This window comes from Typopeltis vanoorti, chromosome 12 (genome assembly GCF_054136105.1).
Source record: "Typopeltis vanoorti isolate ZY-2024b chromosome 12, IOZ_Tvanoo_1.0, whole genome shotgun sequence".
Lineage (NCBI taxonomy): Eukaryota > Metazoa > Arthropoda > Arachnida > Uropygi > Thelyphonidae > Typopeltis > Typopeltis vanoorti.
In genome coordinates, this window is record NC_143560.1 from 22,311,382 (window position 1) to 22,326,894 (window position 15,513).

Consider the following 15,513-nt stretch of genomic DNA (forward strand, 5'->3'; position numbering starts at 1 on the left):
AATTTATTTTCTTGTATAAAACCTATACTGAAGCAGAACATGATATATCCTACGTCATCATACAAGACAATATTTGAATTTTAAAAAATTGCTGAAACGAGGGGGTTGTCTTATACTCTGGGTGTAAAATCTGAACCTTTGAATTTGGCAATGGAAAACATCATCTAGTGATGGTACAGAGGATGAGAATGAAGAAGTTGAAGCTATGTTTCAGATTCAAGGTGAAGATTTTTAATGTGATGTAAGTCAGAAATATTTTATTAAAATATACTAATAAAACATTGTAAACTGTTTTTAGGGTAATCAGAATTTTGTTTTTATATTATATTAATTGGCATGTTAATGTACTAATGTATTAGAATATTTATATATTTAGTAAACGTATCTCACAGAGTAAGCATGTGGCTTTTCATACATCCTAATGAAACCTTACTGGTATGATCACACAAATAAAACCGATGAGTGGTATAAATATATCAAATAATATTGCCAATCATCTCATACAGGAAGACATCATTCTAATTTCAGTAAAGATAACATTTGCTGTGATTTATATGTTTTAGATTTATATTTATATATTATCTTTACTTTAATATAAATAAAAATAATGTGTAAAAAGCAGTCACTAGTAAGGGTAAAATTTGTGACCATTGTGCAAAATAAGCATTTTGCACAAAACTTCAGGGATCATTTGATATGCCCAGTTGCCTTGTACTCTGGCATATACAGTAACCAAAGTACTGAAAGTAATCCTGATTGTGTGTATGAAAAACAAATTTCTTGAGTACTTCTGTCATTCAATGTATACTTTAAGTGATGTTGCTGAGCACGCTTTTATGTCTCTTTTGTACTGGATGATACTAAAGTAGCTCGGCAATCTTCAGCATTGTCAATCAAAAGAGTGGTTTCTAGGTTAAGCCAGCGTGAGTTAGCAGTCTCTTGGATTTTCTTTAGATGTTTAGGTATGTTTATCGCTGGCCTGGTGGATAGTGTACTCATCTGCTCTACAGTCAGCAAGGCATGAATATTATGAATGCTCTTATATGTGGTAAATGAATTTTATCACTCAGTGTGAGACTGCCACTGTGCTTATTGAAGATTTTTATTTTATTATTTTCCTAACTTCACTGAAATCAGTGCTACATACTATGGTCCCGCATGTAGGACCAGAAGAGGCCTGAGCCCCCCCCAACAAATATACTTTGCTATCCAACTCCACACATGGGGATTTGAGAATTTATTCTCTGGTAATCCTTCATGCTGCCAGTATGCCCTGCAAGATATGCAAAGAAATCAGCCTGAGAGAATTCAAAGCCTAGTAAGTTCATATAACTTTGCTGACACCAAACACCTTTAAAGGATATGGTTGCAGAGGTAAATTTTGGTACAATGTGGTGTTCTTCCTGAAGTAGCTGTATCACATCGTGGTTTTCAACATAATAGGCAAGTTTTTCATGATGGAGGTAGTGACTGGTCACCCAGCACTCATAACTTGGACGTCGGCAACTGTTAACCTCTCTCTCTCTCTCTTTCCTACCTCTTTCTTTCTTTCTCTTTCCTCTCTCTACTATAAGGCCAGGCTTCCTTAGTCCACTGTTATTCCTATAGCGGGATTCTACTGCTGTGATCCAAACTTTGTCCTTCAACCTATTCTCTGTAACCTCTACTATTGCATTGTGTCTTTTGACACATACACACACATCATGTGAGCAGTAACAATAATGAGCAATGTGAGCCAAAGTTTATATACTCTGACAGCCTGTTATGCAGTTCTTTTCATCACTTCTTCCCAGAGTGGTATAAGCTCAAGTCAGCAAAGCATTGTTTCTTGTCCTAATTAAATCTGTATATATTCTCTCTCTCTCTCTCTCTCTTTTTCTGTATATATATATATATATATTCTTCTGCTTAAGCTCTCGTGAACCATTAAGGTTCTTAGCTCTGGACTTCACAACTGTGACCATCTCGAAAATAAGGTAGTTGGCCCTATGCCTCCCAGTGTGTCCTTGTCTGCAGACGTGTGTGTTCATGGGGCCAGTTTGCCTGTTCTGGAGGAAGAAAAACCCTAGTTTCTGGATGAAAAAAAACTCTACCTCCGTATGAGACTGACTAATTCACCTTTAGTCAAAAGAGACCAGGTAAAGGTTCCTTACATCTTAGACCGGAATTGAACCGAGGTTTTTCTGACCAAAGGGCTTCGTCTATACCAACTGAGCTACGGAGGCTCCATATATATCTTCTTCTTCTTCTTTGCAGCTTATCCCACTTAAGTAGGGTCGCTGTTTTTAGTGAGTCTCTTCCACATCCTCCTGTCTTTTGTTGTAACCACATCCAGGTGCCAGTCCTGAGCCCAGATAAATGGCAAGGGTTGACATGAGGAAGGGCATCCAGCCATAAAACTTCACTGCCAGCTCTAGAGAAAAAATAGGAGGCTCCGTATATATATATATTCGAATCCTGGCAGGAAGCAAGTTCCATCCTTGAACCATCGATGTTGAGAAAGAACATGTTTAGATTCTTGTAATGCAGCTCTGTCGATGGAATGGTGCAACATTAAAGCCCATCTCTTTTTTTGCTAAACATGTCAATGAGGATAATAAGAAAAATAATTAATATTTATTAACTTATTAGCTGATATTTTGCTGGTATTACATCTAGCATCTTCAGAGCACAAGAACAGTTTGTTACAGTACACGAAACAACAATTCGGTATAACAGTGGGACTAGTTTATAAAAATATGTAATGTACAACACAAAGAACTAAGGTCCTAATTGGTACCATCTATGTTGGAAAAAAGAGAGAAAATGAATTTTAATTAGATCTAAAATAATTGTCTCCCAGATTTTTGGTAAATTTATGCAGCCATACTTGTTCAGAGTATGTTTTAAAGCTGCTGTTGATTCCAAAACCAATCTCTCTTCATAAACTCCTGGATGTGATAAAGAAGAGAATTTGGCTTTAGGTGAACAGATGAGAGTTGCGACTTTGACATATGGTTTAAATATGGTGCATTGCTGATATTTAGTAAGCACTTTAGATATCTTTTCAGATGTGCCTTGAATGTATGGGATGGTAACAGTTTTGCTGTAGTCTCGTTTTTGGGGACTTAGATTGGAGTAAGATGTTGGCCACACCCAAACAAATGTTACTGGCTGTCACCGGAGGTAGGCCGTATATTCCCCCTTTCAACAGAAGCCATTATTTTGGCTTTTGGAACTTGCCTGGAAGTAACAACAAAGTTATGTTCTCGGCTTAATGTTTTAACAGATTCATCTGTTAGGGCTACTGATGATAAATTGACAACAATGTGATCTTGTTGTAATTGCAGTTGTTTGATAGCACTACAATCTTGGATGATTTCAAATTTTTTCTGGTTCCAGTTTTTGACTTTAATGAATTCTTTTATCTGCCATTGTGTCCGAGATGCTGACAAGGATAGCCCACAGTTCCAAGTTTAAAATAGCACAGTTCGTCACATAGAGCGTTGATAGTCGCATTTATTTTTGAGCTCTCCGTACGAGTAGCACTAATCTGTTCATGCAATAGTGCTAAATTTGCCCATTTGTAAATATGCTGAAATTTGAGTGAGTGAAACTTGCTTTTAATTCTGACACAGTTTGGTATTCAAAAGCCAAAATAATGGCTTCTGTTGAACGGGGAATATACGACCTGCCTCCAGCAATAGCCAATAACATTTATTAGGATGTGGCCAACATCTTAATCCAAACCAAGCCTTCCAAAAACAATATGCCAAAAAAGAAGTCATTGCTTTAAAAGAGCTAATCAGTAATAACAATATTGTTATAACTAAAACAGACAAAGGCAATTCAACTGTAATAATGAATTCAGCTGAATATGAAAGCAAAATGTCATAATTTTACAAGATCAGTCCACATACCAAATCATAGATCATGATCCTACTAATTCTCAAAATGATATAAAGTTTGCAAATGATTGAAGAAAGTCGCTTCCTGGCCAAAAGAAACAGTTAACAAACTCGAGCCTTTCTTGTTAAAACACTCAAAATATGTGGAGCACCTAAAATTCACAAACAAGGTGGATAGTATAAACAGTCCCACATACAAACCTGCTAAACATTTAGCTAAATTACTAGCCCCTCTCACAAATAATTCTCCTTCATTTATTTAAAATTCTCTTCATCTAAAAAATATATTAGCAAACCATATCTTAAAAACTTCAAATGTAATGATTAGTTTTGATATTACTTCATTATTTACCAATGTACCATTAATTGAGACCCTTGATTTGCTAAAGGCTGGCCTGGTTGACTGATTGATTAGTGTATCCACTCTCCAGCCAAAAGGCTGTGGGTTCGAATCTCGCCCTAGGCATGGATGTTTGTGATTGTGTGTGAAAATACTAATGGAGATGGAGAGTTGTAGAGTCACATAATAATAATAATAAAAGTCAGATTTTCCCCCATATATATTTGAATTATTTAAATTTACAGTACATGCAGGGAAAGGGAAGATATGCAAACTATTAGATGGGACAGCAATGGGCTCTCCCCCTTTTCTCTCCCTTTAGCCAATTTCTATGCTATGTTGATGATGCATTTGCTATTTGGCCATGTGGTCCCAGACACATTGGATACATTTTCAGTGTATTTAAATAGCCAACACTCTAAAATCCACTTCCAACTGGAACAGGAAGCTAATGATTGTCTGCCCTTCATAGAAACACTAATCACACAGCTTCCTGATGGTTCCTTATCTTTTTCTGTTTATAGAAAATCCACACACACAGGGAGATATTTGCACAAACATTCACACCATCATCCAGCTTATGGTATCCTAAAAACACTAATTCACAGAACCAGAGCTATCTAAGGTAAGGTATGGAAAGTAAAAGATCCAGAGGGCAACTCAGAAAGATGGATAGACAAAATAAGAGAGGACCTGAAAGCCAAATCACAACAAGTGACACCAAACTGGACAGAACTGTTTGGACTCTCCAGGAACAGACAGAAGTAGAAAGAGTTCATTCGGCCTCATCATCATCATCCACATAGATGATAGAAGAGAGAAGGTGAAGAACTGTCTGTTCAAGTGAAAATGCTCTTATCAGATACTTATTTTGCAAGAACACCTAGGTTCTATGGTTTACCAAAAGATCCATAAGAAAGACTCCACAGTGTCCAATTGTAGACTGTATAGATTCTCCTACTTATTGCATAACCAAATTTTTAGCAGACCTATTGAAATCTCATATTGGCAAGTCCCACTCTTTTATAAATAATTCCTCTGATTTCCTAGATAAATTGAAAAATGTTTCCATGCAACCCACTGATCTTATGGTGAGCTTCAATATAGAATCCCTACATACCAAAGTACCTCTTAAGGAAACATGCAGGTCCTCTGTAAGATAAATTACAGTGCAATTTGTCTTACAGAGGACCTGTGCAGTGCTTCTAAAATTAGCTTGATATTGATAGCCTAATTCAAAATTAACTTGATATTTGAACCTTTCATCTGAAATAATTCTTTAACTTGGTGAGTGATATAAAAAATGCTCCCTACATTGATAGATTGAGAGCTTGTGGATTGCAGAGATTGGTTGATAGGCGAAGAAGAGGGGATATGATAGAAACATTCAAATTACTAAAAGGTTTTTATAGGATTGATGCAGGGGAAATGTTTCAGCTGTGTGAAAGTGATGGAAGAACAAGAGGTCATCTCTGGAAATTAAAGAAGAGTGTGGTTAACAAAGGTGTCAGAACAAGGTTTTTTGCCTGGAGGGTGGTGAATGAGTGGAATTCATTGCCTGACTTAGCTGTGAGCTCTTCGTCTGTAAATGAATTCAAGAAGAGATATGACAGATATTGTTTTGCTAGTTTGGGTCTCCCGCGATGAGTCTACTGACTCCATGGAGATACCCGTAATAATAATAATAATAATAATAATAACTGCCATGTGAATTCAAAAGTGAAAATGCAGTTGTGAAACTTGACGTTCTTATTGACTGTCTTTTGCTTTAGGTTCCAGCTTTGCTTATATCACTTAATACTTTCATTTGCAGGTGTATATATTACTTCACTGCTGGTATTCATCTCTGTCCAAATGATGACTAGCAATATTATCATCAATGTACTCCAAGGAGTAAGGAAGTCATAGAGAGAAGTCACATGATGCACACCAGCTGCCATGCATTGTCTTGAATTCATTCACACCTCCAAAGGCAGGCCATTCAAATCATGCACTGCTCTATGACAGAAAAAAATCTAGATCTCTTCTGCATTTATTCTGAACTAGAATGGATGCCCTTCTGTGCTGCTTTTAGACTGCACAGTCGATTTCTTTTCATACTCTGATTTAGCTTTCTATATGTCTGTAACTTTTCTGACCTGCACTTTATATATTTCATAACGCTTCTCACTCTTGTTCTAACAATATTCCTTCCACATTATCTTCTTCTTCTTCTTGCAGATCTATTGCTTAATACGATTGTACATCCATTTCACTCCCATTCTATCTATGTATTCTTCACCCTCTGGGGACACCAAGGAGTAAGATGCAATATTCAAATATTGCATCTTTTCAAAGCTTCCCATGCACTGCTGATATCCTTCCCATGTAATAGCTGATACCATGGAACCAAAGATAGTATTCTCCTGAGTTTGTCATATAAAACCCAGGTTTGTAGTTCAACATGTAACCTGTCCTAATTGGAACATCCATATAGTTTGCTACTTTCAAGGTCAGTACCTTCTAACGCTATTATCAAATCTAACACTCTGTCCTTTAGTTCAAATTTCACAGCCTGCTTGAGAAAGTTATCTTGCAACAACTCAGTAAATTCCCTTTTCTTCTTATCATAAATATTATCTGCTACCCAATCAAATCAACATTTGAATGTTAAAGTCACCCATAATGATTACTCATTTAGCACCCATGAGGGTAAATTTCAGCTGCTGGAGACAATGCATTTCATTGTCTCCAGCAGCTGAAATGCCAGGTCCTCAGCTTCACACCAGATAGCCTCAAACTCAGGAGAATATGAGAATGGTATCTGGTTCCATGGTATCAGCAGTGGATAGGAAGTTTTGAAAAGATGATTAAGTAATGCAATATTTGAATGTGTTCTAGAGTTCAAAGAGCATGGAACATTTCAGAATGGGAGTGAAATGGTTGTGCAGTCTTATTAAGATTGCATGGGACATTATTACCATTACTGCTTTCATAAATTTCTATCTTGACTGGACTCAAGTCATCTGATATCATTAACAGGACTCCTCTCCTATCTCTTCTCTCATGGCTAAACATACTGTACCCTTTATACTTTGATCCCATTTACTATATCTGACTCTGAGAGCCAAGTTTACTAATGCAATTGATGTAATATGATTGATTTTTTTCACAAAATTTCAGTGAAATAACTGGCTAATTAACATGTAAAGAACTGTTAAATGTTTTCTGTATTCTGTTGTATAATCATCACGAAAAGATAAGGAAACAAAATGAAAGGTCGTTCTAGTTGAGGCATTTCCTAGGTAACAAGCCCCCCCCCCCCCCACTCTTTTCATCAAGGAACCAGAGTGAACAGTGAAAAGTCAGCTAGAGGAAACTCCTTTTCAGAATGAGTAGAATTTAAGGTAAGCACCATCTACATCATAAGAAGTATCAATGGGAAAAAAGTGGAACTGCCAGAAGAATTGAATGAGTTCCATGTAATTTGTGTTACTAAAGCAAAGAAGACAAAAACAGGTAAAATTCTTCTAAATACAAGATGTTATTTGCAGGCAATAATGACCAGGTAAATGAAGGAGTATTTATAGTATTCAAAATTAAACATGATGATAATCTTCTTGAATGACAGGCAATATCATGTAGAGTGATATGGGCACAGTGACACCAGTTTTTGACCATGGTTCATCAGAAGCTTCTGCTAAGGAAAAAGTGCACAAAAAAGTAATTTGATCCTTGTTAAAGATTTAAACAGCAGAGTAATATATGAATGCTAAACATATAGAAACATTTTAGTAAAATTTGAAGAAAGGAACAAAACTGATAATACCTGATAGTAACTGCCTGCTAGATTTCTGTTCAAAACATGAACTTATTTTTACTAACACAATGGTCCAACATAAACAATCCAGAAATTCATGTGGAGAGAAGGCACAAGAAATAAGAAAAGTTGAATCTTGTTGACAGTTCCATGAAGAGTAGATGGGGTGGGGGGGGGGGTTCAAAATAGGAAAAGATCCCCATTTAATTCCAAATAGGATGAATTTGAATATTTGAAATGAAAAGTGTGTAAGGAAGTTTCAAAAAGAATCAAAGCCAATAAGCTTTCATAAGTGAACTGTAGATTCATATATTCAATTATTCAAGGGAAAAAAAAAACTGTGGAAACAAGAACCAAACCTTGAAAAGTCAGTGGATTTTTCTGTCTTTACACACAGTTTCATCCCATTCTTCTCTGATTGAATCTGTCAGTGCTTTCTTCAGAGCCAGATCATTTTGTTACCTTTCTGATATTTATTTTCTGTATTCTTACTAAATATTCCCATGACTTTTGTTTTACACATTTTTTCTGTATTCTCTTTTATCACATGGTACCTTGCTAGAAACTTTTGATGTATGCTTTCTTTTTTTCCATCAATTGAAAGTTTTTACCAAGTAAGTCTACCTTGTGCTAAGGGAGAAAGAGAGAATAAAGGGGAAAAAAATGTGCAAAAGTAGCTGAATGAATTTGGGAGCTATTTAAAAAAGCTTAGAAATGGAAGAAAGATTAAGAATGTATGAAAGATGATAAAGGTGATAACATGAAAACTGAAGATAGAGATATTCTAGATATCTGGCATAATTACTTTGAAAGATTTTTAAATGAAACATAAAGTGACAGAGCAGTGGTAGAAAATATTCAAGAGGAATGCAGTAAGGATTACATATCATCACTGGAGATAGAAAAAGCCATCAAAAACTTATATTGTGTTGAAACAGATGATATTTGACCAGAAATGCCCAAATATGATGTTGCAGTTATAGCCTTTCGGCTGTTTAGGGGCAGCTATATATATACGTCACCATCTAAGGACATGACTATGAGCAAGGTGGTTTACCGTTGCCATACTATATCCTATGACTATCCTGTATGTTCACGGAGCTGGTTTGCCTGCTTGTCGGATGAAAAACTCCAGATAAACTGGTGGGAAAAAACCCTGCTGTCCACGTCCAAGACTGGCTAACTTGACTATGGCTGAGAAAGACGCTTCAGCTCCTCACGTCGTCAACAGGAATCTAACCTAGAACACTCCTTCCCCAGGCATATGGTTGTGAAGCCCATAGCCGCTAGGCTAACCGTGCTGACTTACTCAAATATGATATGGAGATATAAAAGTGTTACAGTGGTGGCTGCACTGCTTAATTGAGAAGATTTAATTCTGAATGATTGGAGTATAGAGCTTTGGTAGTGTACTTCAATAAAAGGAAAAATAAAACAATGTGAGAATTCAAGATGATTTCCTTGTTGAGTATTCCAGGTAACATTTATGGAAGCGAGCATACTTCAGGAGAGGCTAAGAAAAATTGTGGAAGAGAAACTTGGAAAGAACAAGCTGGGTTCAGGCCAAATATAGGTTGTAAGAATCAGATTCACATGGAGAGAAGAGGCTAGGAATAAGAAAAGTCTCATTGACTATGTTATTGTTGATAGTGATGTTTTCTCCCTGGTGCAGGACACCAGAGTGTACAGAGGATTTGAAATTGGAAGTGATCACTATTTAGTCTTGAGCAGGATAAAATTGAATTTCATATTGAAAAGAATAACATGTAAGAAAGTTTTAAAGCGAATAAAAGTTGAGCAGCTCTCAGATGTGAACTGCAGACTAAAATACAGAAAGATTATTGAAAAGAAAATGAAAGAGTTTGAGAACAAGAATCAAACCTTGGAGATTCAGTGGCAAACTCTGAAGAAAACATTGATTGATTCTGCCAGAGAGGCATGTGGTGAGGTTGTGTGCAAGGATAAAAAAATCAGAACTCCCTGGTGGACACAGGAAGTTAAAGAGGCAGTGAAGGAAAAGAAGAAAGCATATCAAAACTTCCTGGCAAATAAGTCAGCTTTTACTCTTACGGAATACAGAGACAAATGTAAGAAAGCTAAACAGTGTGTAAAACTAGCTAAACAAAAGTCATGGGAGGACTTTGGCAAGAATATAGAAAATAAATATCAAGAAGGTGGCAAAATATTCTGGAGGTTGTTGAAGAAGCTTAGGAATGGAGGAAAGAGTGCTGTAAAAGGAGTTAGAGATGATAAAGGTGACATGAAAACAGGAGAAAAAGATATCCTTGAAGTATGGAGTGATTACTTTGAAAAACTGCTAAATGAAACAAGCAGTGATGACAGCACAGTGATAAAAAAACACTGACCAGGCATGCAGTCTGGAATACATATCCATACTTGAAGTAAAAAAAGTCATCAAAGGCTTGGAATGTGGAAAGGCAGCAGGAGTAGATGATATTCGACCAGAAATGCTGAAGTATGGTGGTATAAAAGTCTTACAGTGGCTGCACTGCATAGTTCAGAAGTGCGTGGACAGAGGGACGAATTCCCAATGATTGGAGTAGAGCTCTCATAGTACCCATATATAAAAAGGGAAATAAAACTGTATGTGATAATTACAGAGGTATTTCCCTACTGAGTGTTCCTGGTAAGATTTATGCTAGTATACTTGAGAAACAATTGAGAAGAATTGTGGAAGAAAAGCTTGGTGAAGAACAAGCTGGATTCAGGCCAAATAGAGGCTGTCAGGATCAGATCTTCACTTTACGACAAATAGTCAAAAAATCATGAGAATATAACAAAGATCTGTATTTAAGTTTTGTCGATCTGGAAAATACATATGTCAAAGTGCCAAGAGAGAAGCTATTCAATACGCTGCAGTTATATGTCAATGGGGCATTATATCAAGCAATACTTAGTCTTTATTTGAGTTGTAAGTCAGCAGTTAGAATTGAAGGAAGTACAGGAAGATGGTTTAATGTTAAATCTGGTGTGAGACAAGGATGTACATTATCCCCTCTGTTATTCATTATCTATATGGATCACATTATGAAGGAAAGTGGTATTAAACCTGATATCAAAATTGGAGATGTTAATGTCAGCTCTTTGCTTTATGCGGATGATGTTATACTTCTAAATAAATCCGCTACAAGTCTGCAAGATTCTCTGACTAAATTGAATAGCTGTTGTAATAGATATGGTATGAAGGTCAGCAATAAAAAGACAAAGACAATGAAAATAAGCAGAATCATTGAAAATGTCAACTGTGTTGTGAATGGAGAACCTGTGGAACAAGTAAAACATTTCAGCTACTTAGGCACGATTTTTACTGAAGATGGTAAATTAAATATAGAAATAGACAACAGAATCAGCAAAGCTGGTATGGTGGGAAGTCAATTGAATAAATTCATATGGAATAAGAGAGAAATTAGTCAGAACACTAAATTAGCTGTATACAAGACAGTGTTCAAACCAGTTTTAACTTATGGATCTGAGAGCTGGGTCAGAAGTAAAACACTTGACCAAAGAATAGAGACCGCAGATATGAGAGTCCTGAGAAAGATTAGAGGCGTGAACAGATGGCATCAATGGCAATATCATATTAAAAATGAGGATATTAGGAAAGAACTTGACATTGTCTGCATCCAGGAATGCGTTAGCAGAGCTAATCTCAGGTGGTATGGTCATTTAAATAGAATGGGAGAGGAAAGATTAGCAAAACAAGTTTTCTCTGCGAGGTTGGCAGGAAAATGACCCAGAGGAAGACCAAGATATAGGTGGATTGATACGGTACAAAGTGCCTTAGACGATAGAAATATAAGATCTGATAATGTTGGAGTCTTGACAAGTAACAGACTGATTTGGAGGAAAATTGTAGATAGGAAGTTAGTAATGATGTAATTTTTTCATGTAGTACTGTTATATCCTGTACACCCCTTGAGGGTACATGGCAGGAATTTGATGATGATGATGATGATGATGGATTCTACAACGGTGTTAAAATAACTCTTTTTATTATCCCGGCATTTCGATCTTCATATCAAGATCATCATCTGGAGCATACATAAATATACAGACAAGCTGCGTTACATTTCAAACTGAAAGCTAGAGAAACAATGATTTGATCACGTGCTACTCACTGGCATGACCTCTAGTGAAAAAAAAAAATTACATCAAGCTAGATTTAATTTATGATTACATGAATAAACATTCTTGCTTACAGATAGTTTTCCTTCCAGTAACAGTGACGTCCTATTTTTTTAGTATTAAAGTTATTTTAGATTTAGGATCATGGATTTTCTACAGTCCTATTTATAGTTGTTCTTAGAGAGGAAGGATTCGTGGGATGAATATATGCCTTCCATATGTATGGAATTTTTAAACCATCATTATTGTTTAGATTGGGGTGGTTGATAATGATCTCACAGGCTTCCTTAAATTTGCGTTCATGCCATGTTTTGGTGTGAGGTAGACAACTAGTATTTTTCCAGTCAATTCTATGTAAGGTGTTCAGGGCATGATCCGAAAGGCCAGCTTCACCATAATTATTATATTTGATGTGTCATTTATGTTCTTTTTTGTCTGATCGGAATTGTGCGTCCTGTTTCTCCTATGTATGGTATGTTGCAGGTGTGGTATACTCCAGGGTGGGCCAGCAGAGGGAGTGGATCTTTGGATGAGTTGAGTAAGCCTTTTAATTTTTGAGGAGGTTTAAAGGTGGCTTTGAAGTTGTATTTTTGTAGTACTCTGTTTATTTTGTCTGATGTCCCTTTAATGTAAGGAATGGTTATAGTTTTATTGTAGTCTGGTTTGTCTTTGTTTTTTATTGAGGTCTTGTGGAGAATTTTGTTAATAGTATTTTTTGTTAATTGCTGATCACTCTATCAGTGATCAGCAATACTTTTCAAAAAAAATGGATACAGTCAAAACACTATTAACAAAATTCTTTTGTGAATTTTGTTAATAGTGTTTTGGGTGCTTCTCAACGTTTCTCAAGTATACTTGCATAAATCTTACCAGGAACACTCAGTAGGTAACATTTCACATTCAGTTTTATTTCTCTTTTTATATATGGGTACTATGAGAGCTCTACTCCAATCATCGGGAATTTGTCACTCTGTCCAGCCCTTTTGAACTATGCAGTGCAACACTGTAAGACTTTTATACTTCCATACTTCAGCATTCCTGGTCGAATATCATCTACTCCTGCTGCCTTTCCACATTTTAAGCCTATGATGGCTTTTTCTACTTCAAGTATGTATTCCTGACTGTATGCCTGTTCAGTGTTTTTTTTTATCACTGGGCTATCACTGCTTGTTTCATTTAGCAATTTTTCTAAGTAATTACTTCATACTTCAAGGATATCTTTTTCTCCAGTTATCATGTCACTTTTATCATCTCTAATTCCTTTTACAAAACTATTTCCTCCATTTCTGAGCTGCTTCAACAACTTCCAGAATATCTTGCCATCTTCTTGATATTTATTTTCTATGTTCTTACATTTGTCTCTGTATTCTCTAAGAGTACAAGCTGACTTATTTGCCAGGAACTTTTGATATGCTTTCTTCTTTAACTGCCTGTGTCCATTATGGAGTTCTGATTTTTCTATCCTTGATTTTCTAACCTCACCACATGCCTTTCTGGCTGAATCAATTAGGGTTTTCTTCAAGGCTTGCCACTTAATCTCCACGGTTTGGTTCCTGTTCTCAACTCTTTTATTCTTTTCTTCAATAATCTTTGTGTATTTTAGTCAACAGTTCACATCTGAGAGCTGCTCAACTTTTATTCACTTTATAACTTTCTTACATGTTCTTCTTTTCAAAATGAAATTCAATTTTATCATGCTCAAGACTAAATAGTGATCACTTCCAATTTCAAATCCTCTGGACACTCTGTCCTGCACCAGGGAGAAAACATCACTATCAACAATAACATAGTCAATCAGACTTTCTTATTCCTTGCCTCTTCTCTCCATGTGAATTTGTGCACATTTTTATGTTGCAACATTGTGTAGTAATCAGTCCATGTTCTGAGCAGAAATCCAATAGGTATTTGCCATTATTATTAGCTTTGCTCTTTTCTCCAAATTTTCCCAAAATATTTTTGTATGTCTCACAATCATTTCCTACTCTGCTATTTAGATCTCCAACAAGGACCAACTTTTCCTTTTTCATTGTGTCAGTTGCTTTCTCTAAAGCTTCAAAAAATTCCTCCACTTCTACCATAGTAGAGCTTCTGTGGGACCATAGGCTCATTGTCTCAAAGTCTCATTGTCCAGTTTCCCATTCTCATATTTGCCAATATCACTCTACTTGAGACTGCCTGCTATTCAAGAAGATTAGCCTCATATTTAGCGTTGAATACTATGGCTACTCCTTCTTTTCCTTGATTCTCATTGCCTGAGTATAACATTTTGTATTTATTACTCAGAAAGATCTCACCAGTTTTTGTCTTTTTTTGTTTCAGTCACCCTTATTATGTCAATCTGGTACTTATCTAATTCCTCAGCTAGCTCCATTTCTTTGCATTCAGGCTTATGTTGATAGTACTGATCTTTAACTCTGGTGATGTTGAGTTCGAGTGTGTTTTCAGATTTGTTCCAGTAGCTGACTTTTTGCTGTTTGCCCTGGTTCCCTGGCGAAAACAACGGGGGCTTTGTTTAACTGGGCAGTGCCCCAGCTGGCACGAAATTCTGTCATGTTGTACCATCATTTTGTATTTTGGTTTAAGCCAATAAGAATACAATTTGGTCAGCTAAATCTCAAATTGCCAGCCCATCCTCATTCGTTCAGTATCCAGGTAGATACCTAACAGGGTGCACCACAAGAAGGTGAGGATTGGACATTAGGTCAGAAGCCCTGGTCAGTTCTCCACATTCCTTTAAAGGCTATGTGGAGGTCTCCTCTCAGTTATACAGCTTTGACCCTTAAGCACCCCTGTATTTTAGTATTTACCTCTGTATTCATCCTTGTAGTTCAGTATTTACTGATCAAAAACAAGTAACTTAAACTGATTCTTATTATTACAAATATCTTCTATACTTGCAGGGTTGAACTCATCAAAGGAGCAGATAATTCAGTCTTCATCCAGCATTGGCCATTGTTTTTATTCTCAAAAAAAAAAAAAAAAAATGAAATATGAGTGAATGGAAGAATTATAGAGAAATTTCCCTAATGAATATTCCAACTTCGATCTGTGCATACTTGAGAACTGACTAAGAAAAATTGTATTAGAGAAACCTGGGGAAGAATAAGATAAGTTCAGGCGAAATAGGAGTGTTGTCAGTTGAAGGTTGTATGATCTTCTGTTTAAGTGATCAAGGAAAGTTTAAGGAAAGGAATAGTTAGCAGAACAGGATGGCAAGAAAAATATGAAAGAAACACCAAAACCTAGGAGGATTGGTGCTGTGAAAGCTGAAATGTAAGATCTGATAATATGTAATCCTTGACAACATGTTATAGAAAGGAAAATTGTTGAGATGAAGCTGC

The 15,513-nt window shown here is 36.2% G+C and overlaps 1 protein-coding gene across 2 annotated transcripts in view; it reads left to right on the forward strand.

Moving 5' to 3' along the window:
* The window catches only part of LOC150100626 (myotubularin-related protein 12), a 182,280-nt gene that overhangs the window by 164,786 nt on the left and 1,981 nt on the right, over positions 1-15,513 (forward strand). The gene's annotated exons all lie outside the window — the stretch shown is intronic.